This window comes from Artemia franciscana, chromosome 14 (assembly GCF_032884065.1).
Source record: "Artemia franciscana chromosome 14, ASM3288406v1, whole genome shotgun sequence".
NCBI lineage: Eukaryota > Metazoa > Arthropoda > Branchiopoda > Anostraca > Artemiidae > Artemia > Artemia franciscana.
Genome location: NC_088876.1, coordinates 21913492 through 21939988, shown reverse-complemented (window position 1 = coordinate 21939988; position 26497 = coordinate 21913492). Strand labels below are relative to the sequence as shown.

Genomic DNA, 26497 nt, shown 5'->3' with positions numbered 1-26497 from the left:
TTTGGCATAAAAATTCAATTGAGTAGAAAAAAACGAGAATAAATCAAGAAAAAAAATATAGACATGGGCTCCATGAGTTTCAAGCTTTCTTTTATTATTCAATTTGTAATTCACTTTTGAAATTATTTTTTACATTAAAATTTTTTGAAAATTAAAAGATTCCGCAACAGTGATTATATTGTGCTGCCTATGAAGGGGTAGGATAAAACTAAGAGGTATAGGGACTGACACCCTTCATTTCTTCAAAGATAAGAACATAATTTGTTCTCTACTGAAAACAGCCCTTATTTTGAGTTGCGTGTTTCTATTTATCATAATATCGAAAGAAAATTGAACCATAAGTAATCGAGACCCTAAGAAAATGGAATTTTGATAACAATAAATACTTTGAAAAATTGCCATTTGTGGCTGATTCCGAATGTATGAAAGTCTTTAAGTTTAATGCTACCGATCAAAAACAACGAGTATGAGAAAATGTGCATGGTTTTTGAAAAAGAGAGAAACATTCCCAAAAATTCAAGTAACCTTAACAAAAATTGCATCATCAGATCCAGTATATTAAAAACCCTGCTGTAGAAGTATCAAGATCCTGTCTGCAAAATGTGGAATTTGTTTTTTTTTTTTTGCCAGAAGAAAGGTCAAAGATGCGTGTTCATTTGCTATTGTTTTGTTCTTCTAGGTTGATCGTGTCGAACGAATGGTCCGTAATCGTGGGAGGGCTTAAGCAAACGGAAATCAAAAGTTCTAGTGCCATTGAAAGTGACAAAACAGATTGGAGGCCCTTCTCCCATCCCCTTTTTCCCGAAAGTCATCCAACCCAAATTTCGAGAGAGGCATTTTGCTCAACATAATTGAAAGGTCGAACAACTATGCCTCTGGAATTGACATGAACCCCACAGACCCTGGGGAATGGGCTGTAAGTTATGAAATTTGGTCAATGTTTACGCATAGTATTTGTTACTGGGAAGTATACTGACGTTTTTGGGGGCTTTCTGGAGGGGGGGGGTCCATGAGAAAAATTTCGGGGAGAAGGGAAATTTCTGAGGGGCTGAACTTTCTAGAAAACCGTTTTATTTGTCTTAATTTTTCGTTTGCCGCTCAATTTTAAATGGGCAGGCATTGCAGGGGACATTTTTTTTAGCGAGGATTGAACCGTTTGGGGGATTTTTCTCCGAGGAAGAGGGGGTTTCCGCTGGAAAATTCACCATGGGGGAATCTAACACCTAAATAATTATTGATGAAGGGATTTTTCACGAGATAAAATTTTCATGGGGAGAGGGGGTGTCCAAGAAATAGTTTCTTCAGAGGGGGTGTTTCCGGTAAGATTTGAAAAACGTTCAGAAATTAAATATTAAAAAAAAATTCTAATGAAAGTAGGCAAGGAGGATTTTCCTGGTGGAAATGTCCGCAGAAAATTTTGCGGGAGAGTTCTCAGCGAGGATGGAATTGTTCCAGGATTTTACATGGGATAAGCTTTCCATGAGGAATTTTCTGTGGGGGATAATTCCATGAAGGGAGGAGGCGGATTCCTTGGGATTATTTGAAAGACGATCAGATTTTTTTAAACAAGTTTTTCGAATGAAAAGAGGAGAAACATTAAAGCTTAAAACATACAAAAACTATGTAGTTTATGAGGGGAGCTGCCCCATCTTCAATACCTCGTTCCTTATGCTAAAGGTTAGCTTTTTGTCCCAGTTCCTTCAAAACGAATACTGAACCACAAAGGCCGTTTAAGTAAAATAAAAAGCTTCTTAAATTACTGAAAACTTTAGTATGAATAGCGATGTAATGACGAGGGGACAGCCCCTCTCATATTCGGAATAATTTTTGTTCTTTTTAAATTGTAATGTTGCTCCTTACCTTCAGTTTTAAAAACTTTTTTTTTTCGTTTAACATTCCTCAGAGACACAAGTGTCATGTCATTTGCGGTTTGCTGAAAACTATATCAGTTGCTTGAATTTAACCAATCGATTCTTTAAACAAAATAAAAACTGATTTTTTTTTTAATTGGAACTATGGAGCGACATTAAAACTAAGGACGAATCGAAATCATTCTGTATATGAAAGGGGCTGTTCCCACCTCAACGTCTCGCTCTTTGCACTAAAGTTTGACTCTTTGTCACAACTGTACTTTAAAACAATAAAAACTTTAGCGTAGAGAGCGAGGTGTTGAGGAAGGGACAGCCCCTTTCTCATGCAGAATAATTTGTGTTCGTTTTAAGTTTCAATGTCACTCTTTACTTCCAATAAAAAACTGTTTTTTTTATTTAATTTTTGAATGTCTTTCAACTAATGCATGTTCGAATTTGGCTCACCAGAAACGAAAAATTAGAACAAAATTTACATATTAATGTTGTCAGATTTACTCCATATATGAAGTATATCCCCCTTTTCAATACCTTGCTCTTTACGCTAAAGCTGTTGGCACTTCGAAAAAAAAGCTTCCTATTCTAATTAAACGGCTCCGTGTTTCAGTTTTAGTAAACAGTCAAATTTTAGCGAAAAGAGTAAGGTATTGAAGAGGGGGTAGCCCTTCATATATGGAATAATTTCTGTTAGTTTTTCAAAGAATGCTGGTATATCGGGCTTCATCCAACATAATGTGCACCCCCCCCCCTCGTCAAATTTCCTCCAGACAGTTCCATCCTCGCTGAGAATCCCCCTCCCTGTAACATTGTTTGTGGACAAAATAGCCTGAAAATTCCCCTTATCATTCTTTCATTTGAATAAGACTTTAATCCCTAATCGGTTTCTCGGTCACTCCAGAAATGCCCCCTTCCATAGAAATAATTTCCCAGAAAACAAAACACACGGGAAAAAGCCTTTGGATAATCCCGCATAACGTCCCCACATGAAAAATTTGGCAAAGAGAATGTAAAACAGTTAAAAAGGATTTCGTATAGAAATTTTGTCAAATCTCGCCAGTGTAACATTTCCTTTGAAATATTCCCCCACAAAAAAAAATTGATTCCCCAAGAAAGATCCTCACAATAGAAATCCACCCCAAGAACAACCGTCTCCCCTCGAAAACAATGTTTGCATACTTCCCAATAACAAATACTATACGTAAACAATGGGTGAATTTGATAACTTACGGGCCTCTTCCCACGGACTGTGTGGGGCTATTTTACACTTAAAGACATAATTATTTGATCTTTCAACTATGCTAAACAAAATTGATATTTCAAAATTTTGATCATATAACGTTGGACAAAAATGGGCGTGGGAGGGGGCCCAGTTGCCATCCAATCTTGTCGGTCACGCAAAAAGGGAACTAGAACTTTTAATTTCCGTTCGAATGCACCCTCTTCCGATCTTCTAGACTATTATTTCGATACCATCACTCCTGAGGAAAAGAAGACAGACGTGATCTGTCTTCTCGCAAAAACTGCAAAATTTCACATTTTTGCAAAGAGGAGCTTGAAACTTCTACAGTAGGGTTTTCTGGTACGCTGAATCTGATGATTTGATTTTGATTAAGATCTCTTTAATTTTAAAGGGTGTTTTTCCTATTTCAAAAATCAGGCAAATTTTCTGAGACTCGTAACTTTTGATGGGTGGTACTTGCTAGCGTATCCTAATAAAGTAATAAACAAAAAAAAATATTGAAATAGGGGCATTTGAAATATCTTCAAAAAATAAAAATGAATGCTTTGAATCCATTCGATAAAATAATTGACTAGTCACAGATTAAGTCTGAATTGGGTCATGGATAACCAAGGACTGTCGTATCATTGCTTAAAGTATTTACGACTTTATAAATTTCAACTTTATGCATATCCCCAATACTAAACAATATTTTCAAAATATATAAAAATATATTCAGTGAAGGTCGAATATTTGCTAATCATATATTGACAGGAATATGTACACCCAAAAGGGTCGGATACCTGTCTGGGCGGTTCGTCATGTAAGTAGGTCAAAGACCCTGATATAGTATATAGTTTTAGTGCCCAAATAAGGGAGTATCCTCCATATTGCAGACATGCAAACTACTTCCCAGGAACCTGGTGACAGCTATCCTAGGTGATACTAGGTGATACACTATTATCCCTTATGATTCATTTGAGTAGAGCGCTCTGTGCTTCTTTAGTAATCAGAAGTTTCTCCTCCAGTTTCTCGTTTGGTTTCTGGTCCCCTATGTAGAATGAAGCGATCATCGTCAAAACTTTTTTGTCCAGAACCAAGCCATGATACCTCTGATAATTCCTACAGGTCGAGATGGTAGTTACGTATTTCTTGTGAAACATACTCCGTTTTGCTAGCTGATACATTGTGCGAATGTCCCAGAAGCCAAACCTAATGTCTGCATTCACTTTATGCAATCTTGTCGTTTGGAACGCAGTTTTCCACCTATTGGGGTTCTATTCCGAGGTTCAATAATAATGTTTTAGTAGCGCTAGATGTCCCCCCTAGGGTAGGCTCTCGAGGTCCTGGTTTTGAGTTGCTAGCCCAAAGCCCAACTCTACTCATTTAACAAGACTTGGGACATCATACTCTTCCGGCCTCTATTAGACAAGGTTCCTTGTATTGTTGATTTAAAGATAAATAGGACAGATTAAGCCCCCTAACAAGCCGCCATTTGGTAAACTTTATTTAAACTATGCGTGTAATGTACTAACTTATCTGTACAAAGGTGGAAGGGCCGGGATATCCCACAGTATCAACGTTCGAGCAACCTTTATCAGGGGTGATTTTTTTTTTACTATTGAAGCAATATATGCAGAAGTTAAGCTTGAATGCAGATATTAGAGGGATAAAAGGGGGAAAAGCAGCTTTACTTATGTTTAGGACAATCCCGAATGCAATATTTTGTCCTGATGCACAAAAATTAAATTAGAAAAACGAGTATTCCAAAACGAGCCGTTTCAAATGAAAATAACAAGAGGCGTTAAAACTAAACACTTAAAAATCGTCACACTTATACCTCCGCTTTTGACTTTAAAGTTTAGCTTATTATTTCTTTGAGTATAACTCGTAAATATAAAATTTTGAAATCTTTTCTTTAAAAATGAGGGGTTTGAGGACAAAGAATAAATTTTTGTTCAATTAAAATCTTGAATTTTCTCTTTACATTGATTTAAAAGGACTCGTTTTTAGTAGGTAAACATAAATTAGATAAATAAAAAGTTTTTACAACTGAAAGTAAGGAGCAACATTAAAACTCAAAACGAAAAGAAATTATTCTGTTTATGAAGAGTTGCCGCCTCCTCAGTACCTAGCTCTTTACGCAAAAGCTATTAGCACTTTTATAAAAGGCTCCTACCCCCTGTTTTTCAGTAACCATTCTATAAAAATTGGGACAAACAGTAAAATTTTAGCGTAAAAAATAAGGTGTAGAGGAGGGGGCAACCCATCATAGATGGAATAATTCTTGTTCGTTTTGAGTTGTTATGTTCCTCCTTACTTTCAGTAAAAAAAAATGTTTTTTTTTTATTTAATCTCTGTTCGCTTTTCAAATATTGCAGGTAAATCTGGCTTACCCTTTATGAAATATGCCCACCCACAGGAAACTCCTCCTTGAAAGTTTTATCAAACATAAAGTACACCCCACCGTCCGGTTTCTTCCAGACACTTCCATCCCTGCTGAAAATCTCCCCTCTTTGTAAAATTTCTTGCGGACGATTCAGCCTGAAAATTATCTTTAGCATACTTTCATTTGAAAATGACTTTAATCTCTAATCGGTTTTTCGATCAGTCCGAAAATACCTCCTTCCATAGATTTTTTTTTCCGGAAATCAAAACACGTCGAATATAACCCCCGGATATTTCCTCCGGATCATCTCCAAATGCAAAATTGAGTTTTTTAAGAGAATGCAAGACAATTAAAAGGAATTCTGCATAGGAATTCTGTCAAATCCCTACAGTTTTCCTGGAAAATTCACCCTCCCCCAGGGAATTTACCTCCCTATGGAAGATTCTCACAATAAAAATCCACTCCAAGCACAAAATCCCCCCAGAAAATGTCTGTATAGGCTACTTCCCAATAACAAATACTATAAGTAAACAATGTGCAAATTTTCCTAACTTACAGGCCTCTCCCTACGGAGTGGGAGAGTCATTTTACCCCTAAAGACATAGTTGTTTGATCTTTCAACTATAATAAATGAAATGGCTATCTCAAAATTTTATCAGATAACTTTGAGAAATAAATGGGCATGGGAGGGGGTCAGTTGCCCTCCAATATTTTTGTCACTTTTGTCACTTTTTCGTCACATTTTTGTCACTAAAACTTTTAATTTCCGTTCAAATTTGCCCTCTCCCGATCTTCTAGAACTTTTATTTCAATACGATCAACCATGGAAAAAAAAAACAACACGCATCCTTGATCTGTCTTCTGGCAAAAAAAGCAAAATTCCCATTTTTGTGTATAGGAGCTTGAACAACTTCTACAGTAGGGTTCTCTGGTACGGTGAATCTGATGGTGTAATTTTCATCATGATTTCTTTAATTTTGGAGGATGTTCCCCCTATTTCAAAAATCAGGCAAATTTTTATCAGGCTTGTAACTTTTCAATGGTAACACTAAACTTGATGAATCTTATTTATTTTAAACCAGCATAATAAGCTGATTCTTTTGATGTGCCTATTGATATCAAAGTTACGTTTTTCAGAGTTTTGATTACTATTGAGCTGAGTCGCTCCTTACTTACAGTTTGATACCGCGAAGTGTTTGAAAGTATATTATTCAAGCTATTTTGTGTTTGTTGCAAGCTAAACAAATCGAAACAGATGGAAAGTGCCAATGTTTTTTAAATCATCAGAGTGGGGAGTGGCACAGGTTGGAGTTGGCCCCAAGGACATTTCAAACTACAGACCAAATTCTGTGCACGATTGGGATTTCAACTATGTCTGACATGTCTACATATCCACTAAAATTTACACATACATGAAGCTTCTGTTTTAGATGGTTTATTTGCATAATTTAGATTCATTGCCACTGAGGCTAACGCAGACCTCTCCAACTTTATAAGATCGTCCACTGTGTATCATAATTCTGAAAAAATAATACATTTGCGACACATCTCTCTTTACTAAGTCAGTGCTTTTGTGTTGACAATGATGAAACAACGAAATTGAGGACTCCTTGTGCAAGCTTGACGTGATTCTGCAGAAAAGTTTTTCTAGCAAACAAAAGCAAATAATAAACAACAAGGGGCTTACTGTTTAGCTCTAGTTCAAAATTTAGCGTTTAGATTTAGCGGAAAACTAATTTTAATTTAGCTTTTTCATTGGTTATAAACTCTAGGAATTATTTTGTTGCTCCACAGCAAAATAGACAAAACATTAATTTGATTACAAAAGCAAATCATTTTTCCATTTTAGTTTTATGTCTTGGAAGAGGCATGTTTATAATAGGTCATGTTTCAGAAACATGTTTATAATAGGTCATATTTCATTCGTACACCTAAATTTTATCTGCTATATCGTTTTATTGTTTTGACGTGAAGCTTGGAATTACGACGGATCGTTTTACTTAAGCACCATCAAGGACTAAAACACTTTTATTAGATTTATTCGACTGACATGGTTAATACGGTGATTATTTCAGCAATGAAGTCCAGAGCTCTAAAATTCCAAAGCAGAACCGTTGTTTACGTGCTGGAATTTCCCCATGTAAACTTTTCATTATTAATTAAACAATCTTATAAAAATTGCTGAATTCTTATTTGTAAAAGTGGATGATTGTTTAATAATGTAAAGGTTTTGTCAAATTTTCAGAGACGGCTCATTCCTTTCAGTCTCGCCCCAGAGGAGACATATTTTAAATACATCTGTGAGTGGTAAAGGCACTCACAGATGCTGGGATTAGGGACATGGAATAACCTATTTGACGATCAAAGAGACTAAAAAATCCACATTTTTGCCCTTGTGTAAGAATTTGCTTTTTTTTTGGAAGTGGGATTTTTAACTTATTAGACAATACAACAACTATGCTATGTGAAAAACTATGTGGGTTAAAATGCGTAAAATAATTAAATTAAAAACTGAGTTTCACATCAAGAGCAATCAGCCAATTTGAAACTCAAAATGAAGAGAATTTAGCTTAAATAAGATTTTGAACATAAAACCAACAAAATTACAGCAAATGAAGACATGAAACTAAAAATAAAGAAGAATCACATAGACTAAGTGTGATGTGGCCGATCTCGAAAAAACCTAGAGGATCATTTCAGAAAAAAACTGAAAACAAAATTTATTGAACAATTTTTCATTTTTATTGCAAAGTTTTAAAAATATGCATAGCAGGGCAAATAATGTGTAACAATCAATTTTGTATAATTAGCCCAACACGTGTTGTTATTTTTTTATTTCATCTTCCTTTTAAATATACATCCCTGTATGTGAATAGAAAATAAATTGATTAAATAAAACAGTCCAAGATTATATTTATTTAATTTTGACTTGGCGCCAACATTGATAATATCGGAAGATTCGAAGCAGTATGTTGGATTATCAAGTGTACAAAAATTCAAGATAGAACGTACACATATGAGAAGTATGAGAAGTAACACATATGAGAGTGAGAGCTACCATCCTTTCAAAGCCCTGCTAAACTGATATGTAATTTAATATTTAATCGAAAAAAGAGCAAAATTTCAAAAACCCAAATGTCAATCATCTTCCTAAGAGAAAAAGAAATTGTCGATATAAAAACTTTGGTAACAGACAATTAAGTTAGTTTTACTACTCAAACAGTTCCTTATTTTGCTATTGTTCTCTTCATTTAAGTCCGTTCCGATAAACCAATAGAATCGAATTTATTTCCACATCACATATTATAATACCAGGCCTTTGAAAAAGTTGCCAAAAGGAGGGCGAACCTCAAACTGGGCCATGTAATAATTACAATTAGCACAAAAGACAAAAGGGTGTCATAGGAACAGTGGGGCCTAACAATCCTAAAAAAGTAGACACAAACCAATAGAAACAATGATTGTTGATTACCTATCATTGTTTACTATGTGTTTCCTTTATATTTAATAGGAATAATTAAAAGTCACAATATTACAAGTATCAACCAGCATATAAAGTCTATTACCTATTCATAACTTTTAGTTTAAGTAATCTATTTACTTTTTTGTAAAGTGTAATTGACATTCTAGCCTTTTCTCGGATAGAAAGCGGTAACACCATAGTTATGTGTCGTAATTAATGCTTAACTCAAGGTTACTTAATTGTTAAATGTAATTTACTTTCGGTTCGAGCTTCACTTTTGTATTCACAGTAGTATCTGCTAATTTTATGTTTTGCCTCTTATAAAAGCTAATTCCTGCTCATTTTAGTAAGTTTTAAATTCGTACTTTGAATTTTATGAAATAAAAAAAAGTTTTTTTTTAATACAAGTAAGGAGTGACATTAAAGCTTAAAACGGACAGAAATTCTTCTGTACATAAAAGGGGTCGACCCCTCCTCAATGCCTCGCTCTTTACGCTAAAGTTTGACTCTTTCTCACAACTTTACTTTTAAAAACAATAAAAAACTTTAGCGTAAAGAGCAAGGCATTGAGGAGGGGTCAACCCCTTTTATATACAGAAGAATTTCGGTTCGTTTTAAGTTTTAGAAAAAAGGGGGTGTTTCCCCCTATTTTCTAAAATAAGACAAATTTTCTCAGGCTCGGAACTTTTGATGGGTATGACTAAACTTAACCAGATTTATATATTTAAAATCAGCACTAAAAACCTTGCCAGCGAAATATAAAAACAAGAAATCCCAAATTGGGAGCATCCAGGGAACAAAAGACTGCAGTGATGGTACAATTGTAGATGGTGGTATTCTGTTTATCTTTTTAACTAGTTGAGGCAGATTAGTCTTGGAACGTAGTTATAGAAGGTAAATAAAACTCCTGACGAATGGATCCAGAGTCTAAATGACTCCCTGAAAAGTTAATTTGAAGTACCGACCTCTATCATTTCTTCATCTAAAGTACACTGATCTTTGATGATAAATTAAAGCCTTGACATTATAAAAGTGAAACCGTTAGAAATAAGTCTATTGCTCAAAAGAGTCTCAAATAAAGTGTACTTTTCTTCAATCCTCATTTATCTGATCTTCAAGGGTTGTAGAATGCTATGCCAGCTTTGCCTCTCACTCAGACTATCTGTCTTGGCTTTTTCTCCAATTAGCCATGGATTGATGGCAACTCGATGTTACTTCAAATTTAGGATACTTATTTACGATATTTAGGATAAAAGCCAAAAAGGTAATTCCTGCTCCCTTCCTTTTCCGTTGATTTTTGAATTAAAATCAAGTTACCATTACGTGGCTAATCAAACAGTTCGTGGTAACGAACTGTAAGGAGCGACCCGGCTCAATAGTAACCGAAACTCTTAAAAAACGGGATTTTGATACCAATAGTTACATTAAAAGAATCACATTTGAATGCTGATTTTAAATATATAAGTTGTATCAAGTTCAGTCTTACCCATCAAAAATTATGAGCCTGAGAAAATTTGCCTTATTTTAGAAAATAGGAAGGAACACCCCCTTAAAATCATTGGATCTTAACGAAAATCACACCATTAGAGTCAGCATATCGGATAACCCTACTAAGTTTCAAGCTCCTATCTGCAAAAATGTGAATTTTGCATTTTTTCCCAGAAGGCAGATCACGAATGCGTGTTTATTTATTTATTTGTTTTTGTTTTTTTTCCAGGAGTGATTGCATCAACCCAGTAGTTCTAGAATGTCGCGAGAGGGCTCGTTCTGACGGAAATTAAAAGTTCTAGTTCCGTTTCTAAGTGACCGAATAAAATTGGAGGACACCTAGGCCCCCTCCCCCACACATTTTTCCCCCAAAGTCACTAGATCAAAAGTTTGAGATAGCCGTTTTGTTCAGCTTAGTCAAAAACCTAATAACTATGTCTTTAGGGACAATTTAATACCCCACAGTCTCCGGGGGAGGCAGTGCAAGTTACAAACTTTGACCATTGTTTACATGTAGTAATATTCATTATGAAATTACAGACGTTTTCAGAGGGACTTTTTCCTGTTGGGGTTGGGGTGAGTCGAGGGAGGAGGTTACGTGGGAGGATCTTTGTATGGAGGAATTTTTCATGAGGGAAGAGAATATCCATGAAGGAGGCGCAGGATTTTCTAGCATTTTCTAGGATTTTCTTTTGAAAAAATGAGAAAATAAATAAAAAAATCAACTAGAAGTAATGAGCAGCATTGAAGCTTAAAACCAACATAAACATTACGTATATAAGGGGGCTCGTCTCCTCCAAAATACCTTGCTCTTTACGAAGTATTTTTAGTAATTTCAACTATTTATTCTATGGCCTTTGTGATTCAGGGGTCATTTTTAAAGATTTGGGACGAAATTCAAGCTTTAGTGTAAAGAGCGAGGTATTGACGAGGGGCTGAACCCCCTCATATACCTTATAAAAATACACAAAAATAGAAGTTCATTCCATAAGTTAATTCGTAAGGTACGTAGGTTTATAACTAACAAAAACGTTCGTAAAATAATAAAAAAATCTAGTTGCATTTTTAAGCAACCAAAAATCGGAGGGCAACTAGGCCTCCTCCCCTACACCTTTTTTTATCAAATCGTCCGATCAAAACTATGAGAAAGCCATTTAACAAAAAAAAAACAATATGCAAATTTCGTTTTATTTGTTCATATGCGGTGAGTCAAAATCAAAACATGCATTAATTCAAACATGTTCAGAAATTAAATATAAAAAAACAAGTTTTTTTTAATGCAAGTAAGGAGCGACATTAAAGCTTAAAACGAACAGAAATTATTCCGTATATGAAAGAGGTTGTCCCCTCCTCAACGCCTCGCTCTTTACGCTGAGGTTTTTTAATTGTTTAAAAAAATAGAGTTGTGACAGAGTCAAACTTTAGCGTAAAGAGCGAGGCGTTGAGGGAGGGACAACCCCTTTCATATACGGAATAATTTCTCTTCGTTTTAAGTTTTAATGTCGCTCCTTACTTGCAGTTAAAAAAAACTTGTTTTTTTTTTTTAATTGGAGTTAAAGCCAAGACAGATAGTCTGAGTAAAAGGCAAAGCTGACATAAGCCTTTTTCAGGATTGTATGAAAATGATGTCATTTTTACTTGTTGGTAGATAGTCTTATCTATCAACATCCTTAATATGGATAATAGCCTTAATTTAGGATAAAAGCCTAAATAAGTAAAAACAGTTATTGTTCGAATTAAATTTGCGTAGACTTATCATCTATGAAGTCTTCATATCCCTAGCGGTAAGGGTAGAGGGAGTAGAGATAGTAGCTTGAGAATTCCTTCCCGGGGAAGCTCTGCTACCTTCCATTAGCAGAGCTTGAACTCTCCACTAGAACTTTACTGAAAGGGTGGTTTTTCAGCAAGTATTTCTTTCATTTTTACTCTTGAACCTTAAATAGTTGCTAATACAAAATAAAATCTGTGAAACAATGTTTGAAAGTAAAATAATATACAAATAGCACCTTCAATTATATAACAATTCCAAAAACGACTTAACCCAATATAAAAAATATATTTGTTTCTCTGACTGAAACACATTATCGCTGCAACCTCAAAGACAGTTTAAAATTGATTACATTTTCTAAAATCCATTATGCGTTATACAGCCAACCTTAAGCCATTTATCCAAGAAAGCAAGCATAATTCGATATGTGGGGAGCGCCTTTGATCCGGTAGACGGATAGGCACCCCCCAGGGATGCATATTATGCGATTGGAATCTTCTACCTATAGTAATAATGGCTTTTTAGCTTTGCCTTTATTGTTGAAAATGATTAGAAAATTTTTTCGAAAGTTTTTAATATAAATTATTATTGACAGAATCTTAAATGTAACGTGGAATCATAAATGTTGGAATGTTATCGGGAATTAGGCCTAAAGAATAAAATTTCAAAGTTCGACAGACCCAAATCCTAAAATTATTTCTCTGGAATACTAATATGGTGGTGAGGTCTTTATCTCATTCGAAAATTTGACCTTCAAATAAATTTAATCACATTAAACAACAAAACCTGCAAAAATTATGAATAAAATTTTCTAAAGTATACTGACGTTGCTGATGAGATTTCTTATAAGAATAGGTGTATTGATGTCACTGATGAGATTCCTTATAATTATAAGTAATTATTTTTATTTATATATATATATATAGATTACCTTAGATCTTAGTTCCGCCAGAGTCATCGTTGGCGCATAGGGCGTCGACAAGCATAGGTAATATGGATTTTTATTTTTATTTTTTCTCAGTTTTTTTCCTTATACTGTCCTGTGATATACTTGGCAGTGTAATTCCTCTGCTCCTCTTTTTCCAGTTATTATTCTGTAGTTTGGTATAGAAATGTTTAAGATTATTTCACATGCTTATACCAAAAAAAAATACCTTCCAGCAAACCATAACAAGTTGGCCTTTCCAAATCAACTGCGCATTCCCTGTTGATTTTTACAATTTACTCATATCATTTAATCAGATGTACTATCTCTATTATTTTTTCGGAAGAGGAAGGAGGGCTTCAATCTAAAAAAAAATTCTTTTTTACTGCTTCGTAATGAAGTTCCCTTAATTTAGAACATATTTTGTTAATCTCATCGAAATGAGGTTTGTGAAATGGCAAAATTGTCATTCATTACAGTTTCTAAATTTTCCCTAGCTCTTCTTTTGCGCATAATCTATTTCTTATCCAATCACCAAATCCTTTCAAAGAAAACGAGTTTATTAAAACATACAACCCCTTTAAATTTTTTTTTTTTTTACTTTATCGTGACTTTTGATCCTATTCAGTTTTTAGTATGTTAACAAAATCCCTTGTGTAAAAAAAAAAAAAAAAAAAAAAAAAAAAAAAAAAAAAAAAAAACATTGAAAAACACGGAAAAAATAGCCGCTCAACTTTCTCTTAGTTCAAGAAAATTGTAGCTATTATCTTTTTTTAGTTAGGTTTTTTATCTGTTCTCTGCAAACCAAATGGATCTATATCAATGTTTTATTTTTTAAGGTAAATTTTAACAAAGGTTTATTGCACACTCACTTTTTAGGGAAAAATTAATGACTTTTTCTTGACAAAAACAATTTTCACTTAAAGCAAGGAAAATTATGCGTTTTCAGATACAACAGAGGGGGAAGGAGGCAGTGTCCAGCCTCTGACCTCCCTTTTGTGGGTGCCCACGGATTAACAATTAACTAGTGCTAATTGATTTAGCCTTTGGAAGGGAACTGTCCTAACTTAAAATGGCCAATAGCTTCTTTTCAGTGATGAATATTTTTAAGATATCAGATAGACTAGCTGATAGCTTTAATTGAAAAACATAATTATGTTTTTCTTGATTAGCTGATAGCTTTAATAAAACATGATTATGGTTAATCAATGTTTTCTTTTAACAAATAATTAACACAATATATTACATTTTATTATAAAAACATATTCACATGATCTACTTAATATTAAAAGTTATCACGCCAGTGAGCTAAGTCGAGGAGACTGGATAGACTCCAAAAAATAAAGGTTTCATTCATTGATTAGCACCACAGCCTGTCGGACAATAAGCATAAAAAAAATATAAACAGCTGTAGCCTATACTCTTTTCTTAAGAATCAGAGAACAAATTGTTTGCCTGCTTCCTCTAATCATAAGACTGCATTCCCTCTCGCTCCCTCCAGATAAAACCCTGAATGTTTTAAGCCGATCCCCCTGTCGTGGGACAAAACGTAGGGAGGACTTACCAAAACTATGCATAAAATTCGTCTCGAGATATATTTTCTTGGCTTCTGCCTTCAGGTAACCGTTGTGTAGCGCCATATAATTGTTTTTAGAGTTGAAGATTTGTGATTGGCTTAGGGTTACTGAAATAGACAATTGTATAATTAGGTTTTTAAGTATCCTGGAGACTACATACACTTAGCACGGAGGAGGGGAGAGCTTAGACTTAAGTCTTAAAGTAAAACTCAATAGTAACCGAAACTCTGAAACACAGAATTTTGATATCAACAGATATATCATAAGAATTGGGTTGTTATGCTAATTCCAAATACATAAAATTCTTTGAGCTTAGTATTACTCATCAAAAGCTAGGTGCCTGAGAAAATTTGCATGATTTTCAAAAAATGAGAGGAACACCCCCTAAAAGTCCAGGGATTTTAATGAAAATAACATCATCAGATTCTACACATCCGACAACCCTATTGTAGAAGTTTCAAGCTCCCATCTGCAAAAACGTGGAATTTTGTATTTTTGCCAAAAGAAAAATCACGGATGTGTGTTTATTTGTTTGTTTTATTTTTGTTTTTGTTTTTTCCAGGGGTAATAGCATCGAACAGATAGTCCTAGGATACCGAAAAAGGGCTCATTGGAACGTAAATTAAAAGTCCTAGGGCCCTTTTTAAGTGAAAAAAAATTATAGGGCAACTAGACCCCCTCTCAACCCTTTTTTTCCTCAAAGTGGCCCAATCAAAGTTTTGAGATAGGCAATTTGTTCAGCATAGCTGAAAAGTCCAATAACTATGCCTTGGGAAGTAACATGACCCCCACAGCCCCAGGAGAAAGGTCCTGAAGTTGTAAAATCTGCCTATTGTTTACGTATACCGTTTGTAATTGGGAAGTATGTATACAATTTTTGGGTGGAGGTTGGTGAATTTTCTGCACGGGGGATTTTGTGCGGAGAGAATTTTCCACGGGGATGGAAGTTTCCGGGGGGTTTAATTTACGTGGGAAATATAACAGTGCGACATTTGCCGGAATTCCTATACGAATTTCTTTTTATTAGTCTTACTTTCTCTTTGCCGACTCTATTTTACATGTGGAGAGGTTAAGAGGAATTATATAGGGGGAAATTTTTACCGGGTTGGAGTTGTCTAGAGTATCTTTCCCTGGGAGGAGGGTTTTTCACGGAAAAACTCGGCATGGGGGATTATTCCGCAGAATAAATTCTCCAGAGAGAATTTTCTGCGGGAGCAACTTTCTACTAAGGGGCAGGGTGTTTGCGGGAAAACTTTTCGAGAAGGAGGAAATTTTTGGAATAATGAAATCATCCCTAAGAAATTTTTCGGGGAGAATTTTCAGCTAGAATTGAATTGTCTGGGAGTAGGTATCCCGGCAGGATGGGTATTTTACGTAGGAATAACTTTACGTGGAGGGATTGTCCGTAGGGAGAGGGAATTTTCCACAGAAGAAGAGTCGGATTTTCCGGCATTATTTAAAGAAGATCAGAAATTAAATAAAAAAGTTTTTTCAACTAGAAGTAAGGAATAACATCAAATCTTAAAAACGAACAGAAGTTAATGATCAAACAGTTCGTGGTAACGAACTGTAGTAAGGAGCGACCCGGCTCAATAGAAAACGAAACTCTAAAAAACGGAACTTTGATAATAAAAGATACATCAGAAGAATCAGATTTTCATACTGATTTAAAATATATAAGTTTCATCAAATTTAGTCTTTGTCATCAAAAGTTACGAGCCTGGGAAAATTTGCCTTATTTTGGAAAATAGGGGGAAACATCCCTTAAAAGTCAAAGAATCTTAACGAAAATCACACCATCTTATTCAGCGTATCAGAGAACCCTATAGCAAAAATTCAAGCTCCTAACTGCAAAAATGTGGAATTTCGTATTTTTCGCCAGCAGACAGATCACGGGTGCGTGTTTATTTTCTCTTTATGCTAAAGTATTTTTAGTAATTTCAACTATTTATTCTACGGCCTTTCAGATCCAGGGGTCATTCTTAAGGAATTGGGACACAAATTAGTATTTAGTGTAAAGAGCGAGGTATTAACGAGGGGACAAACCCCCTCATATACATAATAAAAATATAAGAATATAAAAGTTTGTTACGTAAGTTAATTTTAAATTACCTATATTTTTTACTAATAAAAACATTCTTTAAAAATTAAAAGTTCTAGTTGCCTTTTTAAGTAACCGAAAAATTGGAGGGCAACTAGGCCTCCTTCCCCACCCCTTATTTCTCAAAATCGTCTGATCAAAACTAAGAGAAAACCATTTAGCCAAAAAAAGAATTAATATGCAAATTTCATTTTAATAATTTATGTGCGGAGAGCCAAAATCAAACATGCATTAATTCAAAAACGTTCAGAAATTAAATGAAACTAGTTTTTTTTAACTGAAAGTAAGGAGTGACATTAAAATTTAAAACGAACAGAAAATACTCCGTGTATGAAAGGGGCTGTTCCCTTCTCAACGCCCCGCTCTTTACGCTAAAGTTTTTTACTGTTTAATAAAGAAGAATTGAGAGAAAGAGTCAAACTTTAGCGTAAATAGCGGGGCGTTGAAAATCACGCCATCGCATTCAGCGTATCAGAGAACCCTATAGCAAAAATTTCAAGCTCCTATCTACGAAAATGTGGAATTTCGTATTTTTCGCCAGCAGACAGATCACGGTGCGTGTTTTTTTTTTTTTTTTTTTTTTTTTTTTTTTAGGGGTCTTCGTATCGGCCAAGTGGTCCTAAAATGTCGCAAGAGGAATCATTCTAACGGAAATGAAAAGTTCTAGTGCCCTTTTCAAGTGACCAAAAAATTGGAGGGCACCTAGGCCCCCTCCCACGCTCATTTTCTTCCCAAAGTCAACGAATCAAAATTTTGAGATAGCCATTTTGTTCCGCATAGTCGAAAAACATAATACTTATGTCTTTGGGGATTACTTACTCCCCCACAGTCCCTGGGGGAGGGGCTGCAAGTTACAAACTTTGACCAGTGTTTACATACCGTAATAGTTATTGGGAAGTGTACAGACGTTTTCAGGGGGATTTTTTTGTTTTGGGGGTGGGGTTGAAGGGAGGTGGCTATGTGGGAGGATCTTTCCTTGGAGGAATATGTCATGAGGGAAGAGAAATTCAATGAAAAGGGCGCAGGATTTTCTAGCGTTACTACAAAAAAAAAAAACAATGAAAAAAAAACAAGAAAAAGTTTTTTCAAAAAACATGAAAACGAACAGAGATTATTACGCATATGAGGGGTTCTAAAAATACTTTAGCATAAAGAGCGAGGTATTTAGGAGGATATAAATACCTCGCTCTTTATGCTAAAGTATTTTTAGTAATTTCACTTATTTATTCTCAAACACTATGTTAAAAAACAAAACTCAGTGATAATAATTAACACCCGAAAATAATTAACAACGTAACATCACAAAACACACTACAGTTACCTTAAGATTTCTCAAAAGGAGGTGCCAGGCAGCCACAGGGAGTGTGTTTAAGGATCTGCTCCCTGGACTGTAGTTTAGCGAGGAGTACTCCACAATCAAGACCAATCTTTTTCTCTTATAAACTTTGTCCATATACCTCAATAGAATTTGCCCGAACGTTGAAGTGGGATTTTCAAGTCGTGGAAGCTAAACTTGATCTCAAAATAGCACTCACGAAAAACAAAGCTGTTTTGCTAGGGCATAACATTTTAATATTAAAGAATTATTAATACTATTATGTCATGGCTCATTTTCTTTGTTTTTAATTTGTCTTTTGCAAAAGTTGACAACACGTTAAAACTTTCTTTTTGAACTTATCCGTCACTTAATATATTATATAAGCTGAACAAGTTTGGATTTTATTTTAAATGACTTCCTATACCCGTGAAACCCATTGAAACATTGACAATCATTCCACGCCCAGTGAAAATGCCAACTCTGTAACATATAGGGTGTGTATAAACAGTGACAACGTCTAACAGAAAAGAATAAACAGAAAGAATACAAAAGTGTAAAAATAAAGAATAAAAGAGAAGTAGCCGACAGTAAGATTTGTATAACTTATGTAATTTTTAAAACATCAAACGATTTAAGATTTAATTTTGCACAAGCTTTTTTTATTATATGTTATAATATAGTAAGTTTTATTACTTAATCTTCAACTATATGCACATTATCTTAGTTGGGCGTGCATTGTGGGCGGCTGTGAAGATCGGCCGAAAGATATCCCCCCCTACAGATTATTCTTGGGATGATCTAGTAAGTGATAGTAAACCATGGACCATGGAGGACTTAAATATATTGGGTGAAAGTTTACGTTTATTTTAGGCCTAGGCTGTCAAAATTGCTCCCAAGTTTTGGTGGTTGATAAAAGGTAGATTGTGCTTCCAAATATAGCTGTCAGTTACTTTTAGAATAAAATTACCTTTCATGAAGTAAATGAACTTAAACGTCCCATAAAGGCTCAATGATTTTCTACCACCAAATAACACAAAGATCTAAAGAGCAAATATTTCTACAGTCAAAATATTTTTGTTAATATTGCCATCCTAAGAAGCTAGACCAAAAACTACAGGTCTTGCTTTAAGGAAGGTTTTAAGTGAGACAATTAGTTCAAATATACCTAAACTTTACGATGCATTTTAGAATTATCTGACGTAGCGTTCCGAGTTTGGTTAGAACTCGAGTTTCACTCAAGTTTCTAAACGATTTACTGACTCGAAGACAAATCGGAAAAATCTCAGAAACTCGAGTTTTTCTTTGAAACATAGGTACCCATTTACTAAAGTTGTAACGCATTAACAAATGTAATGCAAATATTTTTAAGCTTCTTATACTAACAATAGTCTAACACAGTTTGTCTGCAAATAAAACATATAATAACAGATGATATAAAAAGTGCTTCGGGAGTTGCAAGCGTTGCGACCGTACCTGGCCCCGTGCCTTCTGGGGCCCCGTGCTAACAGGGCCATGCAGCACCTTTCATCGTTACGTGGTTATTATATGACGTCTTGTCGAAACCAGAACGTTCTCGCTAAACCCTAGGAATCACATTGTTACCGCAGTGACGGCTGCACAAGGCCTCACACACCAGTTAGGCCACCTCTGGTTGTAAAAATAAATGTAGAAAATGACTTCAGTCACCTAATGTTCAATTTGAGAACTTCAGCTGTTCAAAGAATAAAACAAAGTTTGGAAGGTGTCCTACTCTTTCAACAAACCTTTTTTATGAACAATTCTTACCAGCATTAACCAACTAAAATATGCTGTACCTATATACAATTAAATAAAAAAACAAGTTTTTTAACTGAAAGTAAGGAGCGACATTAACACTTAAAACGAACAAAAATTACTTCGTATATACAAGGGGCTGCTCCCTCCTCAACGCCCCGCTTTTTACGCTAAAGTTTGACTCTTTCTCTCAATTCTACTTTTTAAAACAGTAAAAAAAAATTGCGTAAAGAGCAGGGCGTTGAGGAAGGATCAGCCCCATTCATATACGAAGTAATTGCTGTTCGTTTTAAGTGTCAATGTCGCTCATTACTTTCAGTTAAAAAAAAACTTGTTTTTTTATTTAATTTCTGAACGTTTTTGAATTAATGCATGCTTTGATTTTGGCTCTCCGCAGATGAATAATTAAAACATAATTTCATATTTATTTTTTTGACTAAATGGCTTTCTCCTAGTTTTGATCGAATGATCTTGAGAAAAAAAGGAGCGGGGGAGGAGGCCTAGTTGCCCTCCAATGTTTTGGTTACTTAAAAAGGCGACTAGAACTTCTAATTTTTTACGAACGTTTTTATTAGTAAAAGATATACGTAACTTACGAGTTAGCTTACTTAGCGAAATTTTGTATTCGTATTTTTTTATTACGTATATAAGGGGGTTTACCCCCTCGTCAATACCTCGCTCTTTACACTAAAGCTTAAATTTTGTCCCAATTCCTTATGAATGACCCCTGAATCACAGAGGTCGTAGAATAAATAGTTGAAATTACTAAAAATACTTTAGCGTAAAGAGCGAGGTATTAGGAGGAGGTGAAGTAAGGTGAAAGTAAGGTGCTCCTTACTTTCAGCTGAAAAAAACTTTTTCATATTTATTCTTTCATTGTTTTTTTTTAATAATGCTAGAAAATCCTGCGCTCCGTTCATGAATATTTTCTTCCCCCATGACAAATTCCTCCATACTAAGCTCCCACAACCTATCCCCCTCTTCTCTACCCCTCTACCCATAAAAAAATCCCCCTGAAAACGTACGTGCACTTCCCAATAACCATTACTATATGTAAGCCCTGGTCAAAATTTGTAACTTGTAGCCCCTCCCACGAAGACTGTGGGGGGAGTAATTCGTCCCCAAAGACACACTTGCAAGGTTTTTCGACTATGTTGAATAAAATGGCTATCTCAGAATTTTGATCCGGTGACTTTAGGAAAACAGTTGGCGTGGGAGGGGGCCTAGGTGCCCTCCAATTTTCTTGGTAACTTAAAAAGGGCACTAGAACTTTTCATTTCCGTTAGAATGAGTCCTCTCGCAATATTCTAGGACCACTGGTTCGAAACGCTCACCTTTGGGGGAAAAAAAACAAATAAAAAAACAAATAAACACGCATCCGTGATCTGCCTTCTGGCAAAAAATACAAAATTCCACATTTTTCTAGATAGGAGCTTGAAACTTCTACAGAAGGGTTCTCTGATACGCTGAATCTGATGGTCTGATTTTCGTTAAGATTCTATGACTTTTGCGGCTGTTTCCCCCTGTTTTCTAAAATAAGGCGAATTTTTCAGGCTCGTAACTTTTGGTGGGTGAGACTAAACTTGATGAAATTTATATATTTAAAATCAGCATTAAAATGCGATTCTTTCGATGAAACTATTGGTATCAAACTTCTGCTTTTTAGAGTTTCGGTTACTATTGAGCCGGGTCGCCCCTTACTACAGTTCGTTACCACGAACTGTTTCATTACTATGTCTCTCTAAAAGTGCATTTGATTCCTTTTATTGGTTTGTTTGTCATTTGTCTGTTAAACGGAACACACTAAGGGCTTTTGCTATATAAGATCTGACAGATTCCGGTTTTCTTCCTGGATCGGTTATTATTTGCTTATTTGAGTGAGGAAACTACAATGTATGTATATTTTTATTAAATTTTAATATATAGAGGTGGTTAGGGGTTAAGTATTTAATATAATACGTTCTGCGCTGCCTGATCTCCACAATTTTTAGTCGTAGTTTCCATAATTTTGTTTCTGAAGTATTATATTATCATCATGCTTTGGTATATTTCAACAGGTTTAACCTAACTTCACTTATTGGGTGTGTTGCGTTTAACAGACAAGTACCTTTTTTTCATCACAGTAATAAGTATACCCATATTTCTAATATCTGAATATCCCTTTAACCAAATACAACGTAACATAGCAGATCATAAATAAAGATCTATTTCTACTTGAGCTAGAAAACAAATCTCGATTTCAAGTTTTGTGAGTTTGTTAAAACCCCAACCCTGACACCGAATTGTGTTATTTTGTTGGAATTTCTTCATAGCAATCGATAGCAAACTAACAAAAAGTTGTCACTCAACAGCATTAAAGAGTTCAGGAATTTATATATCGATGAACTGTTGTGGCTTCTGTGTCACTTCAGATTTCTAACAATGAAGATATTTCATCCATAAATGTTGAATTATATAGACCATTAATATAGGACAGAGAAATGCACTTTAATAATTTATAGTTAATGCAAACATTGAATAAGCTTTCAGTGCAATTTTATTACCATTTTATTAGCGAGAATGTGTATGGGTTTATAAATATATTTGTATAACCAAGATTTTTTTTTCCGAAAACTGTACTTGTGATATAGAGATTGCTGAAACATTAAAATTTCTTCCGATAAGTGAACATGATATAATCCACGGTAACAAAGATTATTTTATGGCTATTGAAAAAAGAATTTTGAATTTTGATATCCATTTAAGGAAAAATAAGCTATGGGTTGTTCAAACGATTGTGAATTTTTTGTTCGCTAATCTTTGTTCTTTTTTGATTGTCTGAAAATTAAAGGAGTTGAAGGGGATTCATCCTTTTCATTATAATCAGAAAATTTGAATCAACCAATTCTCGGCTCATTTCATTGGGAATCTAGTCTCATCTCTCGGAGGTATAATTCACTTCCATCCGAGGTCTCGACTTTTATCGTTTGAATAATAGCTTGAGCCATAATAACGCACCGTTCTGAGACAGTTCTATCTGTAGCTGAATGATCTTCAGCCAATGAAATTTAAGGGATGTCTCGACTGAGCCCTGATTGGATGAAATTGTTATTCCGCCTCCAAGAATAATTCTTTTAACTGAAAGGAAAATATTTTTATGTTTGAAAATAAATTTCAGTTTTGGCATGGTGACGTTGGTAGAGCGTACAACCGCAGTAAATTTACATCGTAAAACTTAGATCTAACTGCAGTCATAAAAAGAATTACGATCGGCTGTTATTTCTTTTTACGAGCAAGTTAAAGTATTTTTCCTTCAAAATTATATTCCACGACCTATGGACTGGAGGGCTAGTCGACTCCTCCAGCTTCCAAAATATAATAAACAGTTTAAATCCATTTTAACTTCATTACAAAAATTAATCATAACTGTGACACGAATATACAATCGCGTAGGATCCTGAAACAATTAGATTTGATTACAATGAGGTCGTTTCAATAAATTTTAGCCTTATAAAAAGATTTATTTAACATAAATGTTACTCACGTGCTTTAAGAAGGGAAAGGAGATGAATCCGTCCATTGTTCGATGCATACCCATTGCATAGAGATGGAAAGAAAATATACTTAAGGGAAAAATTATAAGACCTTCCCCGTTTGAAAGACCCGAAACACGGAAAAATAATTACTTTTTTTGGTTTTTCAAAACAATCGGATATTCTGTGGTAAAAAAAATCAAACTTTTATTTTTCTTGAATATTTCTTGTGGGTTTAATCCCGAGGTTACGCCTACCATATTGGAATTCTCGCAGACGCCATCGAGCTGGGATTTAGAAAAGAAACTTAGTCGGACTAAAATCTTGAGATAACCAAAATTGTTGTAGGCCTATAAGATATTTTTTATAATGTAGTGCGTTTTTAATTACTTTTCCATAACTTTTTTCAGCAATAACAGCTTGTCCTTTCCCAACGGTTTGTTTCAGTTTGAGTCGAATCTGCTTATGGCTGATGAAATTGTAATTAAATACTTTAGTATATTTAAAGTTTTAAAGAAAATATAGTCTATATGCATATAATTTTCTTCGTTTTGTTTTTGCCTGTATTTGTCAGAATCTATTTGTTTATTTCCCTTTCTTTCTTTATACTCCATCGGTGTTGTATTTAAATCTATGATGGGCAATAAATTTATACATACATGCAAACATCACGCACCGACGCAGAAATATTTTTCGAAGGACTAGTAACAAAATTTGATTTTGGGGTAGGTCTAAGAATAAAAGAAAAGCCAAATCTGATAATTTCAATAGAAACTACCCATAAATTTTAAAAGAAATAGGGTTTTAGGGGGTGGGAGAGGCACCCCTTTCCTTTACATCGCTTATATAAAGCTGAAGTATGTTAATGATTTTGCCAATAAAACTAAGTGCCAACAGACAGTAAAAATTACTATTGTAGGCTACAATCATATCCCTTATTAGCTTTTTCTCTTAATTTCAAAATTTCTATGACAAAATATTTTGCCCTCTGGATTTTCTTTCCAAGTGAACTTTTACTCAAATCGGTTAATTTGGTTTGTGGTTGAAAAAAGTGTAATTAGGAAAAGTTTGTAAATGCAAAAACAAGTATTTCTAGATCCAGAATTGAAAAAAAAGGAGGGTCTCTAGCTCCCCGAGTCAATAGGTCAAGGAGCAGAAATCAGATTGATAGGAGTTTATAGCACAAGACATTGGATGATTCAGCATTTGTTTCTTAACTTAATTTATTTCTCAAACACTTCTCGCTGGTGAAAACTGAAGCAACAAAAGAGACATTTAGCCATTATTCCTGGTAAATTTTCGGCAGCTTGTGGCTCTGAGGTTTGAAAAACTGTTTTATCTTGTTTTCGAATACGCAACATTCAAAAATCAAAGATTTATTCCAGTTCTTTTCTTGAGGGTTTTCACTATCGCTTTGCAATTGCTCGAAGTTTCTCACTGTTATAATATTTAGGTATAAAACTTGCAAAAATTTAAATTGGAGAATTTTAGCTATAAAAGTAAAATCATGTAAGTTTTTTCAATCCAAATCAATCGCAGTTTTTTTTCTACTATAGCCTATATTTTTTCTAACTCTTAAACTTTAAACTTCCCTTCTTATACTGTTGTCTACTATGTTGGTGCTACACGCCGCAACCATGTTTCTATCGTCTGTAGTCTTACTGTATTACTCGTATCATCTGTAGTTTTCATCTGTATTTGAAGATATAATGCATTATGCTAGCGTGGTTACAGTGAAACTGTGAAAATACAGGAAGAGGAAATACATTTTCTTAGATTTAAAGGAGAAGACAGGAAAAAGGGATAGGGCCTAAAATCTGTTCTCAAAATACCCTTAAGGTCTTCAGGATTACGGAGGGTTTGTTTAATTTGTTCGCCGAAATTTATATGATAAGTGAATATTTGGTACTTTGTGCGGACTTTTGGTATTGCTTAATTCCAAGATTCTATCACTGAGTATGCACGGTATGAAAAATTACAAACGGTATTCAGGTTTAAGGTAAGGGGCGTGCATGCAGGGAGGGTGTTTTCGCGTTTGGACCGAATTCTCTATATTCTAATGGCAGTCCCAAATTTTCAATATGCTTCACGTCTAATCAGGTTAAAAATAGGTATTTTTAACCAATTTAACCCGACACCTCTTCTTTAAAGTGGCCAAAATTCAAATACGAGGCGCAAAAAAGAAAAGTGAAAAACAAAGTCAAATCAGTTAATTTGTTTTTTTTGGTATTTTTTGGTATTTTTATGATGGTATGGTGGTTTGATATTTTCAACCAATTTAACCTGGCACCTCCTCTTTAAAGTGGCCAAAATTCAAATACGAGGCGCAAAAAAGAAAAGTGGAAAACAAACTCAAATCGGTTAATTTGGTTTTTTGGTATTTTTTGGTATTTTTATGATGGTATGATGGTTTGGTATTTTTAACCAATTTAACCCGACACCTCCTCTTTAAAGTGGCCAAAATTCAAATATGAGGCGCAAAAAAGAAAAGTGAAAAACAAACTCAAATCAGTTAATTTGGTTTTTTGGTTTTTTTGGTATTTTAATGGTGGTATGGTGGTTTGGTATTTTCAACAAATTTAACCCGGCACCTCATCTTTAAAGTAGCCAAAATTCAAATATGAGGCGCAAAGAAGAAAATTTAAAAACAAAGAGGGCCCTATGCAAGCTGGGGCATATCCCAGTCAGAAAGACCTTATCATTTTTAATGTATCTGCAAATGGAGCGCAGTGCTTACACAGCCACTGTTCCAAAAGTTTGTCTACCCTTTCCTTTATGCTGGAGTGCCCTATACATGGAGGAAGGAGAGGGCTACATCATCCAAGATCATTCTAAAGAACAGCACCAGAAATTCTAGGGAATTCGAGCCTAAAAGTGGATTTATGTTTGATATTAGAATCACCAAAGAAAATCACCTGAAATCCCCCTAAAAAAGTTGCTTGTGTGTGCTTATGAATACAATGCCATAGATATAAATAAATAAAAGAAGTATCACAGTAGATTATTAAGGCATGGTAAGAAATGCATTGCTAAGAGCTCGAAAATGGTGTTGAACTCAAAAACTTTGACCGTTTTTCAAGATATCTAAATTTAATA

The 26497-nt window shown here is 34.6% G+C and overlaps 1 long non-coding RNA gene across 3 annotated transcripts in view; it reads left to right on the top strand.

Moving 5' to 3' along the window:
* LOC136035454 (uncharacterized) overlaps nucleotides 1–26497 on the top strand; it is a 136007-nt gene that overhangs the window by 82086 nt on the left and 27424 nt on the right. The window lies entirely within an intron of this gene.